Source organism: Bos mutus, chromosome 6, assembly GCF_027580195.1.
Source record: "Bos mutus isolate GX-2022 chromosome 6, NWIPB_WYAK_1.1, whole genome shotgun sequence".
Taxonomy (NCBI): Eukaryota; Metazoa; Chordata; class Mammalia; order Artiodactyla; family Bovidae; genus Bos; species Bos mutus.
Genome location: NC_091622.1, coordinates 102277221 through 102299527, shown reverse-complemented (window position 1 = coordinate 102299527; position 22307 = coordinate 102277221). Strand labels below are relative to the sequence as shown.

Here is a 22307-nt window from a genome sequence, read left to right as displayed (position 1 = left end):
CAAAGACAAGTTGGTCTCCCTGGGCAGGTGCCAGGCCTGCCGCACCTTCTGCAGGGGTCCACACTTCCCTGGGCAGGTGCCAGGCCTGCCGCGCCTTCTGCAGGGGCCCACACTCAGCTGCTCTGTCACCATGCCCCTCCCCCCCTGGCCTTGCTGCTCGCCTCACCTGCTCCGTCCTCCCCTCTGTATCTGTGTACAATCCCATCCTACTTCATACCTGGGACAGGTCCTGGGGACCAAGGCTGCAGCAGACGGGCCCCTGCCCACAGAGACTGGGACTGGGAGGGGAAGACAGTCTCAGAAAGAGAGCTAGAACTGGGGTCTGATTCAGTGCTGGTGGGACCTTCCATTGCCATGAGCTCAGAAGGGCAGTTCCCTGGGCAAGCGGTAGGTGGGGACCCCAGAAAGGCATCTTGCCATAGGAGCTGCCTGGGCAGAGGCCAGGGGCTGGAAAGTGTGGGTGTTCAGGAATCAGGGAGTCATCGGAAAGGACAGAACCTACAAGACATGGTGTGTGGGGGGGGTGGTGACGTATGGAATGGAAGGGGTATCCAGGTCAGTATCACAGCGGCCTCCAGCGCTGAACTAGGTGATTGAACTTGACCCTCCAAACTCCAGAGAATTCTCCACCCCTCCTTTGCCAAGTGCTTTGGAGCCAGGCCTTAGGAGATGCGTCATCTTGTGCAGGTGATCCTACCTCCCATGGCCTCACCGTCCTCACCAGGAAAGTGGGCTGACAGGGAGAGATGGGTGAGGATTTCATGGACCCTCAGCTTCTGGAGGGCCGCCCCCCCACCCCCGCGCTTGGGAATCAGGACGATAGTATGAACAGTGTAGAGGGAGCCGCATGTATAATCCCAAGTTTCAGCCTGTCCCACTCACCTAGGATCTGCAGGGCCAGGCTCACCAGCCTCAGTTTCCCTTGTTCCGAGGGGCATCCAGATGTATGGAGTGTCAGGTGTCTGTGTGCAGGACCAGAGCCTGGGGGGCATTTTGCCATGGTCTACCATCCCCTGGCCTGGACAGTCACCACCATCGTCACCCTGACTGCGGACTTCCCCGAGGTCAACCTCACAGATGAGACAGGCAACCCCGTTCCTGCCCAGGTATGGGTGGGAGTCCTGCCTCAGCTGCACTTGTGGTTACCACCTCTGATCCAGGCAGGGACCCCTAGAAGTGGGAAACTTTTACGTGATCATGAAGTAACTCTGCTATCACCATAATGGGGCACTTGCCCATCAGGGTCAGTGAGATCCACCCAGGGGACTGACCCTGGGCTTTGGGCATCTGACATGACCAGAAGTGCCTTCTGTCACCTCCTTGGAATGTCTCAGGGTGATCTAAGCTGCATGGGAAGCTTCGCGTCCTGCCTCTCCTTTGGGAATATATATATTCTCATATAAATTTCTGGGCTTCCCCAGTGGCTCAGCAGTAAAGAATCTGCCTGCAATGCAGGAGCCTCAGAAGATGCGGGTTCGATCCCTGGGTTGGGAAGATCCCCTGGAGGAGGGCATGGCAACATATTCCAGCATTCTTGCCTGGAGAATCCTATGGACAGTGGAGCCTGGCTGGGTACAGTCCATAGGGTTGCAAAGAGATGGACATGACTGAAATGAACTAGCACACATGCTCGTAAATTTCCACCTTGTGTGGAAGGGCATAAAGGATCTTAAAGGTGGATCATTATGGATGTGCCATGTTAGGGGCTGAGCCCAAGCTGCCTCTTTCTGCAACACCCACATCCAGTGTGAGTGTGTGGTTCCTCCTCATCTCCATCCACAACCAGGACCTAAAAGTGGTTTCAGAGGGTGCCCTACATATCCCCAGCTGATCCTTCCTTGCAGAGATGGTACAGGTACTGCCATCACTTGGCCATTCAGTAAACACTTCCAAACGCCTATCTGGGATGTGGCCTCAAGCTGAGTACTGGACATTGGAGTCACTTGGGGTTCAGGGAGCAGACACAGAAATGGACAGTTAAGATATGGAGTGATGACCAGGAACCAGCACTTAGTTGAGACACAGGAGGAAGACTGTCTCACATTGATGGAGGAGGGAAGGATATTGTTTGACAAGACCCAACACACAACATCCCCTCTCCCCACCTAAAGGCAATACCCACTAAGAATAAACGCATTTAATATTATTGAACACTTACTGCATGTCAGGGTTATGCTAGGTGCTGGAGAAACTTTAATAAGCAAGCAGGCAACAATCCCTGCCCTCAGGGGGCTAGTATTCTAGCAGGGGGATCCAAGTAGGAAACAAAATTAGAAAGTAGAGAATGTGACAGATGATAACTGTTGTGGAGGTGAGCCTTCAGGACAGTTTGAGGGGTATGCGTGGGGATATCGTGTCTGCTTTAGTTCAGAGAACAACCAGACTAGAGGTGGTGAGAAGCAACATGAGCTTGTTAATTGCCCCCCTCCACAAAACCCTCAACAGCCCAGAGATGGGACCCAATCTCTAGAGAGTGATGGGGCTCCCTACATGGATCCAGAGTCCTCATCCCATCCCTAAATCAGATAACTTAGAGATGGAGAAAATCCTGAAAACCTCCCTCCTCCGGGAAATTGGAAGATGAAAAGACAAGAGAGCTCCCTCCAAAGAGGAGGCCCTCCAGGTCAAGGGAACAGTGTGAGCAAAAGTTCAGAGGCAGGAAACATCAGGGAGAGTTGGGAAGGAGGGACGTTGGTTTTTCAGCCCCAAAGGAGAAAGGAAGGAGGAGGGAGTATGGGCTGGGCTGGGACCCTGTTGAGCATAGAGGATGCAGGAGGGGAGCCCAGCTCAGCCCAGTGATGGATGACCTTGCTGCCCCCGTGGGGAGCGAGCACTCCATTCGGGAGGTGTGTAAGCCCAGGGTTGCTAAGGAGACTCAGATGTCTTCCCCCTGTAACATCCATCATGTGATCCTGTCCCTCTGGCCTTGAAGGTCCAGAACTCAAAGGAGACGCCATCTGCCTATGACCTGCTTGTGCTGACCACGATCCCAGGATTCAGTTACCGGTATTACGTCATCAGGCCCATGAGGAGGGCCCAGAAGGACACTCAGGAGACTGGGGCCTCTGTGGACAGCACCAAGCAGTTTGGCCGCAGACCCAGGACAAATCGTAGGCAAGCGGGCAGGCGCCCGGTGCACGTGGAGAATGACTGCTACACCGTGTACCTGGACAAGGACACCAACCTGATGCACAGCATCTGGGAGAGGTGAGGTGCAGCCATTGCTGCCTCTGAGCCCAGGAGGGTCCTGGGACCTGGGCAGGTAATGCCTCACCTGGGTCTCCATTTCCTCAGTTGTATGTCAGGGATGTGATGATGGTGAAGCCTCTTGCTGTGTAACCAGCTCTATTTCTAGGTGTGTGAGTCTTGTTTTTGTTGTTCAATTGCTTAGTCATGTCCAGCTCTTTATGACCCCACGGACTACAACACACCAGGCTTCCCTTCACTCTCTCCCGGAGTTTGCTCAAATTCATGTCCATTGAGTCAATGATACCATCCAACCATCTCTTCCTCTGCCATCCCCTTCTCCTCCTGCCTTCAGTCTTTGCCAACATCAGGGTCTTTTATAATGAGTCAGCTCTTCGCATCAGGTGGCTGAAGAATTGGAGTTTCAACTTCAGCATCAGTCCTTCCAATGAATATTCAGGGCTGATTTCCTTTAGGATTGACTGGTTTGATCTCTGACAAACCTAGACAGCGTATTAAAAAGCAGAGACATCACTTGGCCAACAAAGGTCTGTAGAGTCAAAGCTATGTTTTTTTTCCAGTAACCATGTATGGATGTAAGAGTTGGACTATAAAGAAGGCTGAGTGCTGAAGAATTGATGCTTTCAAACTGTGGAGCTGGAGAAGTGTGTGACTGGGCCAGGTCAAGAAAATCTTTTGTGAACTTGTTTATTCCAAATATGTTGTTCCACAGGAAAAAAAAGGAGGGGGGGTGTTGAAAAGTTCACCATGGAAAAAGTGTAGCCGTTGTAAAAATTTTTTTTAATTGAGAGACACAAAAAATCCATCCATCCACCAACCCTCCCATCCATCCATCCACTCACCACACATTCATTGTTGCACCCACCCCTCCACATCTCCATCCATCCTTCCATCTATCTATCCATTCACTCATGTAGTCACTTATCAGGGGAAAGTTGGCTCCCAGAGTCTGGAGCCACCCTTGTCCATCCTCAGCTCCCATCCCAGGCAGTTTCATTGCTCCTCAGCTGCCTCTTCCAACACACCCACTTCCGTTTCCTCCTGTGACCTCCTCACAGGAAGAAGACTCAGGGGAACAGGAAGCTTAGGAGGAGCACCGGCTAGAAACCGATGTGAAGGAAAGAGAGGAAAGGGGGCAGACTGCAGGGGAGGGAGACGGGGTGTTGACGTGAGAAAGGCGAGCATCACCTGGAGCTCAGCCCTGTCAGTTGTCAGCAGCTCTGTAAGCTCAGACCAGGACTGCCCCTCAGTGGGGCTCATGGGAAGTTCTGTCCTTCAGTCAGTCCACAGGGACGTCTGGGAGAGCATGAGGCAGGTAGGGAAGGCCAACTGCAGCCAGCATGGGAGGTCAGCAGAGGGTGTGGGGGGCAGCAGAAATGGGGTACAACCCCAGCACATGTGAGCTTCCCTGGTCAGGCAGGGAAAGGTGAAGCCTGCAGGCTGGCTTTGGGCTCCATCATCACTCAAGCCCCACGCCCCTTCTGGGATGCCCCTGAAGGGCTGGCTCCAGCTCGCCATCCCCTTCTGCCCACCCGCGGGTGCCCCACCCCCAAGCCCCACCCCCGCCCAGCCCTTCCCAGGAGTGTCCTGCTGTCCGTCTGCCTGGTGTCTGTGTGTCTTCAGGTGCTTTGGACTCAGGTGAGGGAAGCTGTGCTTCTCACCCGGCTCCCTCACCTCCCAGTAGGGGCACAGCCAGCACCTGCCACACAGAGAGGGAAGCCTGTTGGAATAGAGAGAGAGAGGGCGGCTCAGGGGAGGCTTGGCAGGGACGAGACACCCAGAGCCAGGCCTGAGGCCTTGCAGTCTGCAGGGAATCCGTGGGTCAGACGAGTGGACAGTGGTTCCTTAGAAGGACCTGCCTGTGCAGAGGCCTGAGGGGGGCAGCCACCATGTGCGCAGACCACCCCAGGGCCAGTTTGCTGGAGGAGGGCCTTTGTTCTTCCATATATGACAAGCGTGTTGATATATTTCACATACCATACAAGTCACTACGTCACACCGTACATGTATATGCTATTTTGTGTGCCCACAGAGTTGCGCCATAAGGGTGGTGTCATCTGCATGTCTGAGGTTATTGATATTTCTCCCGGCAATCTTGACTCCAGCTTGTGCTTCCTCCAGCCCAGCGTTTCTCATGATGTACTCTGCATAGAAGTTAAATAAGCAGGGTGACAATATACAGCCTTGACGCACTCCTTTTCCTATTTGGAACCAGTCTGTTGTTCCATGTCCATGTTCTAACTATTGCTTCCTGATCTGCATACAGGTTTCTCAAGAGGCAGGTCAGGTGGTCTGGTATTCCCATCTCTTTCAGAATTTTCCACAGTTTATTGTGATCCACACAGTCAAAGGCTTTGGCATAGTCAATAAAGCAGAAATAGATAAATAAATATTTAACTCAATAAAGCAGTGAGAGTAGAGCCTCTGAAACTGTGTTACACCCTCTGCTTATGCTTTCGGGAGCGGGTTTTGCAGCCTCTCTCCCCTCCTCCTGTGGGATTCTTTCCTGGATAGGGAGAAAATCTGTACCTCCTGGACTCTTGGTGAGTCCACGGAGCTTTTGTCCAAGCTGAGTGCATGAGCTTCATTGAGGGTCCTCATGACAGTCACATAGGCTCTGAGGAAGTTATTTTTGTTCACTCCTGGTTCCATGTTGGTGTCTTAATATTAAATAGAGGCCTTCTGAGCCTGGATCCCATCACAAGGAGAATTCCTGGAAGAAACTGTCCACAACAATCATACTCTTTTCTCTTTTCCACCTCTGCAGACAGAGTAACCGAACCATCCAGGTGACCCAGGAGTTCATGGAATATCACGATAACAGTGACGAGGGTCAGGTATCCATTTCCAATAATTACGTGTTTGCTCCTAATGGTACAGCGAAGCCAGTGTCTGCGGCTGTGGAAATGGAGATCCTGGAGGGGCAGCTCTTGACCGAGATTCGACGATGCTTCTACAGGTGAGGTCAGCCCTCTGCTTGTGCATAGCACACAGTAGGTGGTCACGGGCAGGTGGGGGACTTTACCACTGAGCCACCTGGGAAACTGACAATGATATGCACATGAGAGCCGTTCCTGTGTTTTCATTAATGCAGAGAAGTAAGCCCAGAACTTGCCAGGTGCTCAGTGCCTCTGGTGAAGCGGACTCCTCCTGTTCTTTTGCCCAAGAAGCCCCTCTGCCTGCCCTGCCTGGCAGGAAAGAGGCAGGGAGGGAATGAGAGGAATGAAAGAAGGGACTGGCTTCCGGAAGTCTCCCCCAGCTTGACGTATCTCTTCTGCTCCTCCTCCAGGACGGTGAATGACAGGGACCCCACATACACCATCTATTCCCAGCTGGCCTGTGGGCCCCCGGGAGCTGACGGGGAGCTGCTGTGTCATCGCATAGAGCAGGAGTACAGGGTGGGCCCCTTGGAGCTGAATCACGAGGCCATCTGGAGGACCAGCACCCATCTCAACACCGCCCAGGTCCTCTACTCTGACAACAATGGGTACCAGATGCAGCGCAGAGCCTACAAGCAGTACATGGTGAACACTCTCACTCGGGTACATCCTGTGGTGCCCCTGGGAACAGTGGCCACAGAGCAGACCTGAGAGGCTGCCTCTCAAAAGAGGCTGGAGACACCCCTTAGGTCCAGCGGCAGAGGCCTCCAGAGCATCTCCCAGAACCTCTGTTACCCACGTGTGCCATTAGGGGCTGAGACCCAGGCTTGTTCAGACCTGAGGTCAGAGCTCTGGTGCCCCCACATATAAGGAAAGTCCCTGAGGTCCACTGTGGGCACCGCGTGTCCTCCTCTGTCAGATGACTGACCTGCTGGGATTGCTCTGAGGATGAAGCAGATGGTGCCTGTCCAGGCCTGAGCGAGTGTGACCCTCCTTTGCTGCTCTTAGTTGAGCCACTGCCTGGTTGCCAGGGAAACTGCACAGGCTGATTTCTGAAATCAGTTCAGCTCTGAGATGCTTTGCCCCCAGCAGCATGACCTGGGGCAAGTCCCCTGGCTTCCCTGGGCCTCGGTGCTCTCCTGGGAAACGGGGTAACCTCCACCCAGCGCTGTGCGATCAGCAGGGATGATCCAGGAGCAGTGCCAGGCTGGGCACCTCCTGAGCCTCAATCCATGTGAGTTCTTTCTCCTTCCTGTGGGGAATGTGGCCCCTCCCTGCTCTGTCTTCCTTGAGTTTCTGGTCCCTCTCATCCCTGTTGGCTGGTTCTCACCCGCTGTGGCTCCAGAGAGTCCAAGGCCCTCAGCCCAGGACATCTTGCTCCAACAGAGCAAAGGGTGTGGACTGTGTGACCGCTTTCCAGCCCAGGCTTGAGCCCTTTACTATCGGGCAACCATTAGCCTATCTCAGACTGGACGGACACACAAGCCTTCATTCCCTTCCTGCCACAGTTTTTCAGGAATGGTTTTGGAGCCCCTTTTACAGGTGGGGAAACTGAGGCTTGGGCAGCCTGAGTCCCCCAGCTCGTAAGGTCAGGAAGCAGTGGAGCTGGATTTGAATCTCAGGGCGTCCACCTCACAAGTCAGAGCCCCTCCCCCCCACTACCAGTGCCGCCCTGAGCTGCTGCTGTGCCTGTGGGGGAGGCTGGTGGGGGCCCGAGGGAGATGCCTGATCAGGTGGCCCCCGTGGCCCATGACCATGACCACCACTCCGGCAATATTTCTGTCCACAGAATTACTACCCCATGACTCAGTCGGCCTTCATCCAGGACAGACAGAGCAGGCTGGTGCTGCTGTCGGAGCAGGTGCACGGCGTCTCCAGCCAAGGGAACGGGCAGATGGAGGTAGGAGGAGGCCCCTCTGGTCACCACGGGCCCGCCAGGGGCCAGGCGGGGCCTATCAGATGACTCTTCCCTGCAGGTCTGCAGGACTTCTTCCATCGGCAGCTGTTGATCAAACAGCAATGGGCCCTGTCTGTCAACGTCACGCTGAACGACACCTCGGTTGTCCACTCAGTGCTCTGGCTCCTGCTGGGACCCTCAACCCTCACCAGGGACCTCGGCCAGAGGAGCGGGGTGGCGCTGCAGCACAGACCCGTAGTGCTGATTCGAGAGCTGAGCGGTAAGAGGGCCACCTTTCAGTGCAGCTGTCATCCCTGCCCCGGGGTGAGCTGACCTGTACAGGGGGAGATGAGCTCAGGCAGAAACCAATTCAGCGGGAGAGGGATTGATGCTGAGGAGGGGGCCTGGTGCCCTGTAGGTCTGGTGGAGATGGGATCCTGAACCAGGGGGAGTTCAGAGATCAACTTCAAGGGCTATCAGTTGATGTTCTCTTGTTTGGAAGAAAAGAATCCCAAGGGGAAACCAGGCCCAGAGATGCTTGTGGAACAGAAGGAGGAGATGGAGAAGAGGCCAGGCCAGGAGGGAGACACAGCAGCTCAAGGCCTCTCGGGAGCAGGTGTTCATGTCCATCTCTCCCAGGACTGCCAAGAGCTGCCTTCCCGGCCACCTCCAGGTCCAGGGGCAGATTCCTAGGAGAGGGGATGTGATGGACCAGCAGGGTCGGTTCTGCTCCTGGGTCAGTCAGTAGTTCCTTCCTAGCACCTGGGAGCCCTTCCTGCAGAACAGATGTAGCCATGGAGAGCAAGTTCCATGGCTGTGGTCAGCTCCATCCATGGGTCCCACCCTGGGCTCCTCTGGTGGCACATGAGAGAAACTGGAGATCCGCCTGAGCCACAAGGAGACTTTATTCAGAGGCCAATGCACCCCAGAGAAGGGCTGGGGTGTAATTGTGCCTTGGGCGCTGGATGCTTCATGAGGCCTTCTTTCTGTCATCTTTCTGTCATGAGGCCTTCTCTCCTTCTTTCTGTCACCTGAGCTTTGCTCTGTCTGCAGACCTTCTTTCTCCTCTTATCTGAGACGTAGCTGTAAACAGCTCTAGGACTGTGTGTCTCCCCACCCAAAAGGAACTAGACTCAGACTCAGGTCTCAAGAGCCCAGATCCCAGGAAAAGAATCTGATTGGTCTGATCAAATCACATGACCCGAGCCTGACCAATCACTGTCAGTTCAGTTCAGTTCAGCACTCAGTTGTGTCCGACTTTTTGCGACCCCATGGACTGCAGCACTCCAGGCCTCCCTGTCCATCACCAACTCCTGGAGTTTACCCAAACTCATGTTCATTGAGTCGGTGATGCCATCCAACCATCTCATCCTCTGTTGTCCCCTTCTCCTTCCACCTTCAATCTTTCCCAGCATCAGGATCTTTTCAAATGAGTCAGTTCTTCGCATGAGGTGGCCAAAGTATTTGAGTTTCAGCTTCAGCATCTGTCCTTCCAATGAATATTCAGGATTGATTTCCTTTAGGATGGACTGGTTGGATCTTCTTGCTGTCTAAGGGACTCTCAAGAGTCTTCTCCAACACCACAATTCAAAAGCATCAATCACTGTAGCCCAAGGTATTGTGAGGAGATGGCATTTGCACCAGCAGATGCTTCAGGCTGCCTGTGGTGTGGGCCACAGGTTGGAGGGGTGTGAGATTGGATGAAATGTGTGTGGAAAGCTCCACTTAATGTGGAGGGCTCTGAATGCCAGGAGGAGAAGCTTGGCCCAAACTCTCTCCTTGTTGTCCATCTGCCTTGCAGAGACTACCCGGGTTCACCCAGACTTCCAGCAGCAAGAGGCTGTGATGCTGCCTCCAAGTCTCCACCTGCAGATCCTCAGCATCCCAGGCTGGACGTACAACTTGAACCACACAAAGCACCTGCAGAATCTTCAGAAAGGTGAGGCAGGTGTTCAGGCATCCAGACTCACTCTTGCCTCTTTGTTGTCAACCAGGTCCCCAAACCCATCACCAGGCAAAGGCGCTCTCCCCAGAGTCATCCAGGCTCTGTGAGGTCATCTGGTTTCCTTATCTGCCAAATGAGGAGACGGAGGCCCACTGAGAGGCAGGTCACTCAGCAAGCCAGGGACAGGTGGGGCCCAGGTGCCATCTAGACTGCAATGAGTGTGTACAGAGGGGAGCCCCCAGCAGGGCATCCGGGAGGACCTCCCCATGGAGGAAACAACTGCCAGGAAGCAGCTCATCATATTGCCAAAGCCCCTGGTACACCTTATGTGTCCCTTTACACTCAGAGCATCTCAAACATGGGGCTGACTGTGCCTCAGCTGCCCCCATGTTCCCAGAGATCCTCCAAGGGCTGGCACACTCCAGTGTGAGGTCTGCAGGATGAGGATCAAGAGGGAAAGGAAGAGGCAGAGGCCAAATACCACCTTTGTGGGTAATAAAGTGGGTGTTGGCGTCTGTGGCTCGATCCTGTAAGCCACATGGCTTCTTCACACTGACCTCTCATACCTTGCTCCACGTGTCACAGAAGAGGAGGTGGGGATCATCTCTTGCAGCAGCAGTCATGCTTACCTGTGTTGGAGGCAAAGTCCACTGAGAACCCACCTCCTGGAGGCAACCTGTACCAAAGATGAGGAGAGATGAGCCTGGGCTAAGCAAGCAAGTCCTTCTTCCTAGAGAAAAGTAAGTGACCGAGTGAGGGGAGCAGCAGCAGATGGCTAGAGGGCCTCCTGCTCTCCCAGACTCTTACAACCCCATGTTGTCATCACCGCCATCATCGCCATGGTCCTCATTATCGCCAGCATCACCAGCATCACCGTCTCCACCATCACCATCATCGTCACCATTGTCATGTTCTGGACCCAGAGGTCTTCGCCTGTTTCTGTTGCTCCTGTCCTTCACCACAGCATTAGGAAGAGGGAAAGAGAGTCCATGAACTCTTCTGCTGCAATAACAAAGAGCCCAAACTCTCAGGGCCCTAACAGCGTAAGGTAGTTTCACCCCTATGCCATGTGTCCAGTGGGGCCCAGCAGGAGGGCCCTACTCCTTTGTTTACCAGGGACCAGCGAAGAGTTGGCTCATTGGAAAAGACTCTGATGCTGGGAGGGATTGGGGGCAGGAGGAGAAGGGGACGACAGAGGATGAGCTGGCTGGATGGCATCGCTGACTCGATGGACGTGAGTCTCAGTGAACTCCGGGACTTGGTGATGGACAGGGAGGCCTGGCGTGCTTCGATTCATGGGGTCGCAAAGAGTCGGACACGACTGAGTGACTGATCTGATCTGATCTGAGCAGATGGAGACTGTTTTCTAACACAGGCTTCCTCAATTAGAGGAACAGGATAAAGCATCTGTGGGACATGACACATCACTTTGTGTTGGCCTCAGAGTCAAGAAGCCACACCACTGTTCACTGGGGCAGAGGCAGAAAGACTATACCAGAGAACTGGCAGGTTGGAGGGCAGGCCAGTGAGGACCACAACAGTGAATGAGGCCAAGACTTGCTAGGCATCAGCATTGGCCCCTGTGTGCATGGTGGGGAGCGTTAACATTGGCTGGATCTGATTGGAATCCTCACTCCTTCTTTTGTTGCAGACCAAGTACCTACCCCTCTCTGAGCCTTGGTTTTCTTGTCTGTGAAGTAGGGGTTGTGTTGGCTGCTTCCAAGGGAGGTTGAAGATGCGAAAGGGAGGTGTGTGTAAAGTACCAGGCACAGACCAGGGTTCCTCACCACCACCTTCCTTCTGTCCCTAAGGCCATCAAGGACAGGCCAAAGTGGACTTCTGCTGAGTCCTGCTGTGGCTCCACCACCTGTATGAGAAGGGACAGCACCCTGTCCTGTCTCAGCCTGTGATGGTGAATCTGCAGGTATCCTGCCCCACCCCACATCCGACTCCCGGATCACTGAGTCAGGAACCCCCACCCCACGTCCCACTCCCGGATCGCTGAGTCAGGACACACAAGCAGATGCTCACGTGTGTGACCCCAAGTCAAACCCCAAGTGTGACCATCCTGACTCAGATGCCACCTTGGCTAAAATATGCCTTATGGTTGTCTTGAAAAAAAAAAAAAACCACGAGATTTGATCTCTGGGGTGCATGAGGGCACCCCACCCCCTCCGACTCATGTTCTTCTAGACTTTTCGATTCTTATCACATGCCTGTATTTTGTTCGTTTCTTGTTTTATTCTTGTGGTAAATCTTTTTACACAACACAGATGTTATTTGTGGGATCAGAAAACAAAACAGATTCTCACACAGATTATCGAGTAGGTGATCAGAGTCACTCAGTCCAGGGTGTGAGTCTGGGCATTTCTGCCTGGTATCCTGCTCCCCACCCCCCAACCCCAGGCTCTGGGCCTCCATGTCCTCACCTGTAAATGGAGAGGTAAGGGTCTTTCCCCACAAGGATGCTGATGCTCTCAGCTGATAAGGTGCATACGGCGCCTGACTCCCTGATGGATGTCAGTGCCCCCAGATTCCTGCCTGTGTCCTCCCTCCCCTCCTGACCCCTGGATCACCCTCTGACCCAAACTACAAGTGAGGCTGCTGATCTCCAGCCCAACCACATCCTCCCCCCCACACCCCTGTGATGTATGGAGACCCCTCCTTTATCCCCAGTTTGCCCTCTTCATGGGGGATCTGAGCTCTTTACCCATCTCCTGCTCATGGAGAATTTCTCTAAATCTCTCTCTTGTTGCTTTGGCTTCAGGGATACTTGCAATCTGAGAGAATCCCAACAACCCAACCTAGAGCCCTCCCTGTGGTGTCTTCCCGATGCCCTCCTTTCACAGCCATGAATATAAGGGTGGGGAGTGGTCTCTTTCCTCACTGATTCCCAGCCCGCTGTCATCAGAAACACTGTCAGCTTCATCTTCCTGCCCAGCTTCAGCAGTGCACTGGCTTCGTTACTTCCTCCTTGTCACCTCTTGCTCACAAGCTGACACCAGTCTCGGGAGCAGACGTAAATGCGGAAGGGGGCATGGTGGCAGCACAGAGCGCCTTGCCCTCCACGCCTCCTCCTTCCACCCTCTCTGGGAAGCTCCTGCAGAAGAGCCCCCAGCTTACCAATCAGCACTGTCCTTCCTCCTCAGGGATGGAGCTACCCCCTGCCTCCCCTCTCTGCACGATCTGAGCATTATGGGGAAAGGGGGCGGATAACATGACTGACGCCATCTTGGAGCAAGGCAGGGCTCCACCTGAGCATCACGGGGAGGAGGGGACTCACAGCTGGGAGCAGCTCCATGTGCCTGCCCCCTCCTGGTGTGCTACTCCAGCTCAGCACCTGGGGAGACCAGCTCCTCCTGCTGACCATCCTGTCTGTCCTGTCCATACCTGGGTGCTCAGCTGGTAAATAATCTGCCTGCAATGCAGGACCTAGGTTCGATCCCTGGGTTGGGAAGATCCCCTGGAGAAGGGAAAGGCTGCCCACTCCAGTATTCTGGCCTGGAGAATTCCATGGACTGTATAGTCCATGGGGTCGCAAAGAGTCGGACAGGACTGAGCAACTTTCACTTTCATCCTGTCCATGGGGATTTGCTCTGACAATGAAATGTAGGGGGATGCTGTCCGCTGGGCCATGGTTTTGTTGCTGCCTCTGTTTTGTCCTCTGATCTGGGGCTGGGTGCTCACCCCTCCCTGTGCTCCTGTCCTGCAGTCTGTGCTGCGGAGTCTGGGCTCCGTGGTGTCCATGGAGGAGTGCTCACTCACAGGGACCTGGGACGTGGGCACACTGCAGCGCTGGAGCTGGAAGATACAGGATGGTCACCAACACAGAGGTTTGTGTGCCCCTGGTTCTGGCCTTTGCCCGGGATTTCCAGCCTGATCCTTAGCCAGGGTCAGGAGCTCAACAGACCTAGCTCAGATCCCAGTTCTACCCACTAAGGCCCATGTGACCTTGGACAGGCTGCCCTCCTTCTCCAGGTCTCAGCCTCCCTGAATCTACTGCAGCAAGTTAAGGAAGGCTTCAGGTCAGTCTACTTGCCAGGGTTCAACAGAGGCTGCGTGTGTGTGTGTGTGTGTGTGTGTGTGTGTGTGTGTGTGTTTCCAAGGCCACACACCCACTCCATAGATTGGATGAGCTCCAGACTTGCAAGCACACACCAGGAGGCTCTGATGTCTACCATGCTGTGCAGTGCACTGCACACTCCACACTTAGCTCTTGGAAATCATTGACTGTTTCTGGCCTCCCTGTCTCTGCCTGTGATGATCACACCATCTGACATGTCCTTGTCCCTTTCATCCCAGACTGCTCCTAATCAAGCTCCCCCAGGTCCAAGTAGTAGGTATCTCCCCTGCTCTCCCTTCCTCCTCATTCTTCTCTGACCCATTTATTTCCTCTTTGTCTACTACACAAAGAATAGTCTGGGTACATGAGTAGATATCTGGTTGACGTGTGATACACTGATAGACGGAAGCACAGTTGGTTAGAAAAAAGGAGATGTAAGGAAGGAAGGGAAGTAGATGGATGCTGGACAGGTAGATGTTTGGATGATGGGTGGATGGAAAGATGCAAGGAAGAAAGGAAGATGGATGATTGATGGATAGGCAGAAGGCAGGATGAAAAGAGGATAGAAGATACATTGATAAATAGCTGGAGGTTAGATGGATGGGCAGAAGGGTGGATGGATGGAAAGATGGCTAGAAGGTGGATGGATGAATGGAAGGATAGAAGGAAGGAAGATGGCTGCATGATGGATGGATGAATAGAAGGAGGTTTGATGGATGGACAAGAATGGATGGATGGATGATTGGATGGGTAGAAAAATGAATGGGTAGAAAAATGGACAGATGAATAGGTTCCATCCCAAGAGTGAAGCCAGACCCCAGTGTGTGACTTCAGGGGAGCCCAGTGAGATAAAAGGCAGGGCCCCTTCATGGCCTCAGTGAAAAAGCTCTTAGGCATTGAGGCCACATCCCAGGGGATACAAGGCCAAGTAGGGCCAGGACCACCTGTACATGCCTTCACTGTGGCTGAGCCATCAGGGGATGCCATAAATGAAAGAGGCCCATGGGCAGTGGCATCCGGTCAGGAAGGGGGCACCTGAAGACCACTACCATAGAGGGAGCCACAAGAATGCAGACAGGAGGAGTGTTCTGAGGGGGTTGCAGGGATGTGGTGACCTGGGGAAGCAGGCAGCTCCAAAGGGGAGTGACAGACCACCTCTGCTCCCCCAGGTGGCGCCCACCGTCCCTTGCCACCCCACAAAGGCCCCGACATCGCCATCCACCCAAAGGAGATCCGGACGTTCTCCATTCACTTTCAAGAGCAGTGAGCCCTGGCAGATTCTGTGGGCCCAAGACACGGAAAAGCAGCCTGGAGAGATGAGGGGAACAGCTGCCCATCTGGTGGGCTAAGGGCAGGAAATGGATGGAATTGGGGTGTTCTGATTTCTTAAATAAAAATTGCATAAGGACCTGTTTCTTGCCCTGCCTGCTGGAACCAGTCCTCTCTCTCCTCTCCTCCCATGGATGGTGCTTCTCACAAGCTCATACTTCCTCCTTCATTTGCAAAAGTCAAAGATAGAAGATTCTCTTAAAGACAGAGGGGATACCCACATTGATACCAAAATGCATCTGCCTGCAGGTCCTGCCAGATCTCAGCAGGCTCCAGGCTTAACAGTGGCCCTTCTGTGTGCTGGGCGCCTTCACAGGCTCGTCTCAGACTGGTGACAGCCCTGCAGAAGGGAGACTGTACACACCATTCAGGGCAGGGAGCTGCAGCCCTGAACCTGGTATTTGAAGCCAAACTGTGAGTCTAACTCCAGACTCCCCCTGTGCCCCAGGGCACACCTGCCAAGCAGGAGGGCCTCCCAGCTCAAGGCACTGAGTGATGAAAGGAAAAACCCACAGCAGGTGAAACAGGGGACATCCAGTATAAGGATTATTAACAACAAGAAAAGGGTAACTTCTACTCCGAGGTGTGCCCGAAGGATTGAAAGGATTGAAGGACTGATTCACAGTGATCAAAAGTGGACACAACCCAAGTGTGCATCCGCCCTTGGGTACCTGGATGTACAAAGCATGCGTATCCTCAGAATGGGCTATTACTCTGCCATAGAAAAGGATGTAGACCATCCCAAAGATTATACTTAGCCAAGGAAGGCAGTGCTTCCCTGGTGGTCAGTGGTAGAGAATCTACCTGCCAGTGCAGGAGATCCAGGTTGGATCCCTGAGCCAGGAAGATCCCCTGCAGAAGGGAATGGCAACCCACTCCAGTATTTTTGCCTGGAGAATCCCATGGATAGTGTGGCAAAGAGTCGGACACGACATCGAAACTAAACAACTACAAACAAAGGTAGATACAGATGCCACATACTGTACTTCCCTATTTACATAAAACGTCTAGAATAGACAAATCCACACAGGTTGAAGATAGATTTGCACTTGCCGGGGCTGTGGGAGGAGAGAATGGGTGTGACTGCTCACTGTCCCATCACCACTCCGTGCACCCCAGCCTGAGACACATGTCTGCTGTACAGGCGGGGAATGGGTGCTGAAGCATGGGGGTTTAGAAGAGAAGAAGAGGGCTGGGGTTGGCTGCATGGAAACAGCCTCAAGGGGCTGGAGCGTGTTATTGTCACAATTAGGGTTGTTCATGGAAAAAGCCTAAGCCTGCCCTAGTAGATAAGCGCCATTGTTAAGTGCTACATAAAGGGAGGAGGGGGCCCACCATAGCAGCCTCTTTCTGCCCACTCTCACAGATACTCTCAGCGAACAGGGCACCACCTCAGTGGACTCTCAGAGTGTAAACACCAGCCGCTGCCTAGGCAGGCTCTGGGCACAGGCACCAGTGGGTTGTCCACATGCAGAAGCAGGGTTGAAACCATAGCTGAGCCCCAGGGGCCCCAGTTCTTAAGAAACGGTTGAAATCTCTCCCTGTGGCTAGGGATGTACACCACCGCTGCTGGCTTTGTAAACTCAGGGTCTGCGAGATATCTGAGCAGACGTGGGCGCTGCTGTGGCTGGGATGGATCCAGTCTTGGGATCCGTGGGCTTTTGGGTGCGTGTACATGGAGGCAAGGCTGGGCTGCCTCCGTAGCCCCCATGGCCGGTCCAGGTGCACAACTGTGGACCTGGGACCCGACTTCTGTGCATCTGCACTGGTGGTTTTGTGAAAAGATTGCTTGAGGGACACCGGGGCTGACTGCCGACATTCCCATGGCTGAGGCAGGGCCAAGTGCAGTGCCAAGAACAGTACATTTTGCAATACTGCACACTGGGTGACAGGTGACACCACAAAGTGTGTTCCCCAGTGGACAGCTCTGAATATGCAGTGGCTCCTCTCCTGAGTCGTGTCCAACTCTGCAACCCCATGGACTGCAGCACACCAGGCTTCCCTGTCCATCACCATCTCCCAGAGCTTGCTCAAACTCATGTCCCTTGTGTTGATGATGCCATCCAACCATCCCATCCTCTGTCGTCCCCTTCTTCTCCTGCCCTCAATCTTTCCCAGCATCAGGGTCTTTTCCAAGGAGTCAGCTCTTTGCATCAGGTGGGTGGTCCACGGTTTGGAGCTTCAGCATCAGTCCTTCCAATGAATACTCAGGGTTGATTTCCTTTAGGGTTGGCTAGTTTGATCTCCTTCCAGTCCAAGGGACTCTTGAGAGTCTTTTCCAGCACCACAGTTAGAAAGCATCAGTTCTTTGGTGCTCAGCCTTCTTTATGGTCCAACTCTCACATCCAGGAGCATTCCAATTCTGCCTACCTCATGCCACAACCCAGAAATGGATCTGGGAACCTCTACTCCATCAGCTAGGAAGCAGATCCTGCCCTTGACAGGACTGTGACAACCACAGAGCAAAGAGGAGCCCCCACTCGACATCCAGTGCAGACTCTGGTCATCACAACACTAGTCACACCTTCTATCTAGGGGATAGCGGTTAGGACACACTGAGGAAAGAGGCACAGGCATCCACTCTAGAAACAGCCCTTGCACCAAAAACATTAAACCCACACGGGCTACACAGGGGCACTGCTGCATAAAAATAGCCTTTCAAGCCCGCAGGAGACAATCGTTTCTCTTAAATTCACAGAGTAAGAGAAACACAAGTAAAATGAAGAAGCAGAGGGACTCTTTCCAGTTAAAAGATCAAAAGAACCCCCTCACCAAAAGAATAAATAATAAAACAGACTGCTTCTGTTTGATAGACACCAAGTTCAAAAAGGAGATAATGAAAATACTGAAGGAATTCAGACAGGCTATCAGTAGAAATGAAGATTTCTATAAAAATGAATTAAAAACTTTAAAGAGGAGCCAAGAAAACTTAGAAAACTCATTTGCCAAGATGAAAACTGTGCTAAAGGCAATGATTAGCAGATTGAATAATGCAGAAAAGCAAATAAGTGATCTAGAAGATAACAATGGAAATCACCCAATCAGAACAGTATACAGAAAGTAAAAAAAAAAAAAAAGAAAGCAATATAAGAGATCTATGGGATACTACAAAGCATGCCATCTACACATAATAGGGATTCCAGAGAGATAGAAGGAAAAGTGGGTCAAAAATATATTTGAAGAAATTATGGCTGAAAGCTTCCCAAACCTAAAGAAGAAAACAGATATCCAGGCACAGGAATCATGTGTGTGTACCCAGTTTCTCAGTGGTGTCTGACTCTTTGTGACCCCATGGACTGTGGCCCACCAGGCTCCTCTGTCCATGGAATTTTCTAGGCAAGAATACTGGAATGGGTTGCCATTTCCTACTCCGGGGGATCTTCCCAACCCAGGGATTGAACATGTGTGTCCTGCACTGCAGGCAGGTTCTTTACCACTGTGCCACCTGTGAAGCCTCCATACTACATTTGATCCTAACCAAAAGGCCAGGAAATCATATACCTGTCAACACATGTGCACCCAATACTGCTGCTGCTGCTGCTAAGTCACTTCAGTTGTGTCCAACTCTGTGCAACCCCAAAGACGGCGGCCCAACAGGCTCCCCCATCCCTGGGATTCTCCAGGCAAGAACACTGGAGTGGGTTGCCATTGCCTTCTCCAATGCAGGAAAGTGAAAAGTGAAAGGGAAGTCGCTCAGTCGTATCTGACTCTTCGTGACCCCATGGACTGCAGCCTACCAGGCTCCTCCATCCATGGGATTTTCCAGGCAAGAGTACTGGAGTGGGTTGCCATTGCACCCAATACAGGAGCACCCAAATACATAAAACAAATACTAACAGACATAAAGGGAGAAATTGATGGCAATACAATAATAGTAGGAGACCTTTATACCCCACCCACATCAATGGACAGATCTTCTAGACAGAAAATCAGTAAGGCAACAGAGATCCTAAATGATACAACAGAACAGTTAGACCTAAATATTTTCCAGACATTACATTTAAAAATCCCCAGAATACACTTTCTTTTGAAGTGCACATGCTCTAGGATTAACCATGATATCCAATAAGATAATTGTATTTTTATTTAGTTTAGCCCTGTCTTGATACTATAGAAAGAATTTGCAAAAACTTACAAAAATACACAAGTGGGAAAAAGCTAAATAGATATGCAAATCTGAGTGAAGGGGAAATAAGGATAGGAAAATAAAGTTAACTGAAAGGTTAGTACATAAAAAAAATCCAACTCATAAATTATGCAGTTTTGAAAGTCGAACCACAGGTATGTCTCTAAAAACTTTCTGGTAGCTGAAAAGGAGGAAAAACATTATTGGTTATAGGATCCACAGAGGGGATGAGTTTAAAATAAATCAGCTGCCCAAGAGATACTGTATTTTCTAGTAAAAACAACTTAGAGAAATTTCTTTATGGATCAACATAAGGGAGACCACAGGAGATTATGTCCTTCACAACATTATCTATTAATACAATTAATATAATAGTGAGTGTCATCTCAGATAACTATTCCGTGTAACTTAAATGTATTCAGTAAAAGTCATTCTATGACGGTCAAATGGTCCAGTTAAAGTTTGTAAGATATATTTGGTCTTATTTGGAAGGAGAGTAAAAGTAGAACACTTAGGGGGAAAAAAATGAACTATTTACCCACTGTTTAGACTTAGTAGAGAATTCAAGTTGATATTCTTAAGATCAAATCTAACAACTTGAAGAGATTCGGTGTTACTAAAGACAGATCCGTATGCCTTGATCATCAATTAAATGGTAGAAGATAGGTTTACCCCCATGAAGAAAGTTAAGAGTCCAACTAAGTCCATAGCTGATCACCTGACCATCCTACCTTTACAAGAGGTAGACTGAGGATTTACAAGGAAAAACAATGATCTAACATAAGAAATCTTGTAATTGACTAATTGGCTTTCCTGATGGCTCAGTGGTAAAGAATCTGCCTGCCAATGCTGGAGAAGTGGTTTCAATCCCTGGGTCAGGAAGATCTCCTGGAGAAGGAAATGGCAACCCCCTCCAGTATTCTTGCCTGGGAAATCGCACGGACAGAGGAGCCTAGTCCATGGTGTTGAAAAAGAATAGAACATGATTTAGCAACTAAACAAAAAATATTCTGTTGCTCTTCTCCATTTATTTCCAGTTTGTACTCTTTAAGAAGCCTTTTGATTAGAGGCTGAACTGAAACCATACGTTTCCAAAGTATGAGCTGTTTCCTTTCTTCTTTCTTTATTCTGACACTGATCGCGCTCCTGTTACAGGTCAAGCACTTACAGTGGGAACAGTGATGAAGAAGCCATTATTACTGCACTGAAAGCCCAGAAGGACAGACAAATGTAAACGGCAGTTCCAATAGAGTTTACCATGCTATAGGAGTAAACCAAAAGAACACTTAGCTTTCCTTGAAAATGAAATTCAGGGAATACGTCACAGAAGAAGAGATGACTGAGATGAATTTTGAAGCTCACAGATGAGAGTTTGCTGAGTAAGGAGGAGGAGGAATTGTGCTTCAAATACAGAGAACAGCCCATGAAAAGGCAAAAGTGAGACACGGTGCTTCAAGTACAGAACAGAACAGAGCTTATTAAAAGGCACCAACTTATACACAACATATGGACACAAAAATAGAAATATACAGGTTTCTCTCTTAATACGATTTCTCAAACGTCCCATTAGAATCCTAATCTCCTTTTCTTTCTTTTTTTTTTTTTGTTATAAAAGTCAGTTTATTTTCCCTTTCTGTGTTTCACAGTTTTCCTTTTGGTCAGTATTGAGCAGTTAACTGATTGGAAATCTGCTTGATTCAATAACATTAACAAGTTTATAAACATACATTTGAGAGTATTAAAGCAAAAGGTTGAAAACTTTTTCCTAACTCCATGTAAATTAGGCAGCCATAAAAATTGCACATTTTTCACCTGCTCACTTCCATATTTAAAATATATATAGAGGATGACCTTAAAATATTGATAATTAGTATAGAATTCACAGCTTTCAAGACATGTATTCTACAGACTTCTAAAAAATAAATACCTAGATGCCTCTCAGGCCCTAGTAATCCACTGTAATTCAACGTCACATACTTAATGCATAGAAGGCCAAAAGGTTCCTTTTTCTCTGATTTTAGTCTTCTGCTGAGGTAACGCAAAGAACCCAGTTATGACAGAGATCGAGCCTCTGACTTCCTAGTGGATCCTAAAAAGTTCCCAGAGAACAAGCCTGGCATTGAGTACTTCCGTTATAAATTACATACTGGAATGTTTACAACAGAGGTACCTCATGGTCCTTGACAGGAAGACAAAAGACTTCCAGGAGTTGAAGGTAATTCTGAATGAAGATGGAGAAGAGTTAAGGATCACTGGAAGATATTTCTGCTTCCAGAGCTGAACGACTTCAGAGCAGATACAGAGTAACCGAACCACTCAGCACGTAATGTGATTTTTCCCACCAGAGCTTAACTAAGGGATTCTCTGTCCAAGACAGGCTTACACTGGACCCAGCTGGAGCACTGGACCAGGATTTGATGCTTCATAGATGAGCTACTGTCTGTAAACTCATGACTGAAGCAAAATGCAACGATCCTTTCTATTCATGGAGCGTGTCGTTGCTACAGACCAGGCACAAGTGCCTCATGGCCACTCAGCTTTCCAGGCTGGAGAACAAGGGCCCAAGGCCAAGGAAGCATTTACAGTTAAAGGGGTGAACCTCCACAGGCCAACAGAGTTGCAGGCAGATTCACAGGGCCTTCATTTGGTACAGTCATGAAACAATGGTGATCAATAAAAATCGTTAACAACAACCCAGTCTTCACTCTGGTCAGCATCTCCAGGGGCTGACCCTGCTGAAAGAGGCTCAACAATCTGAGGTTATGTTGGAGTTCTTAAGACAAACCCAAAATAGGGCGAATTAAAAGAAATAATAGTCCTGATGTGTCTCTTGATTATTCTTGTTCTTTTGTGGGTACTGG

The 22307-nt window shown here is 50.9% G+C and overlaps 1 pseudogene; it reads left to right on the top strand.

Annotated features, from left to right (window-relative positions):
- The window catches only part of LOC102265308 (epididymis-specific alpha-mannosidase-like), a 36205-nt pseudogene extending 20774 nt beyond the window's left edge, over positions 1 to 15431 (top strand).
- Positions 15432 to 22307: the final 6876 nt, after the last annotated feature.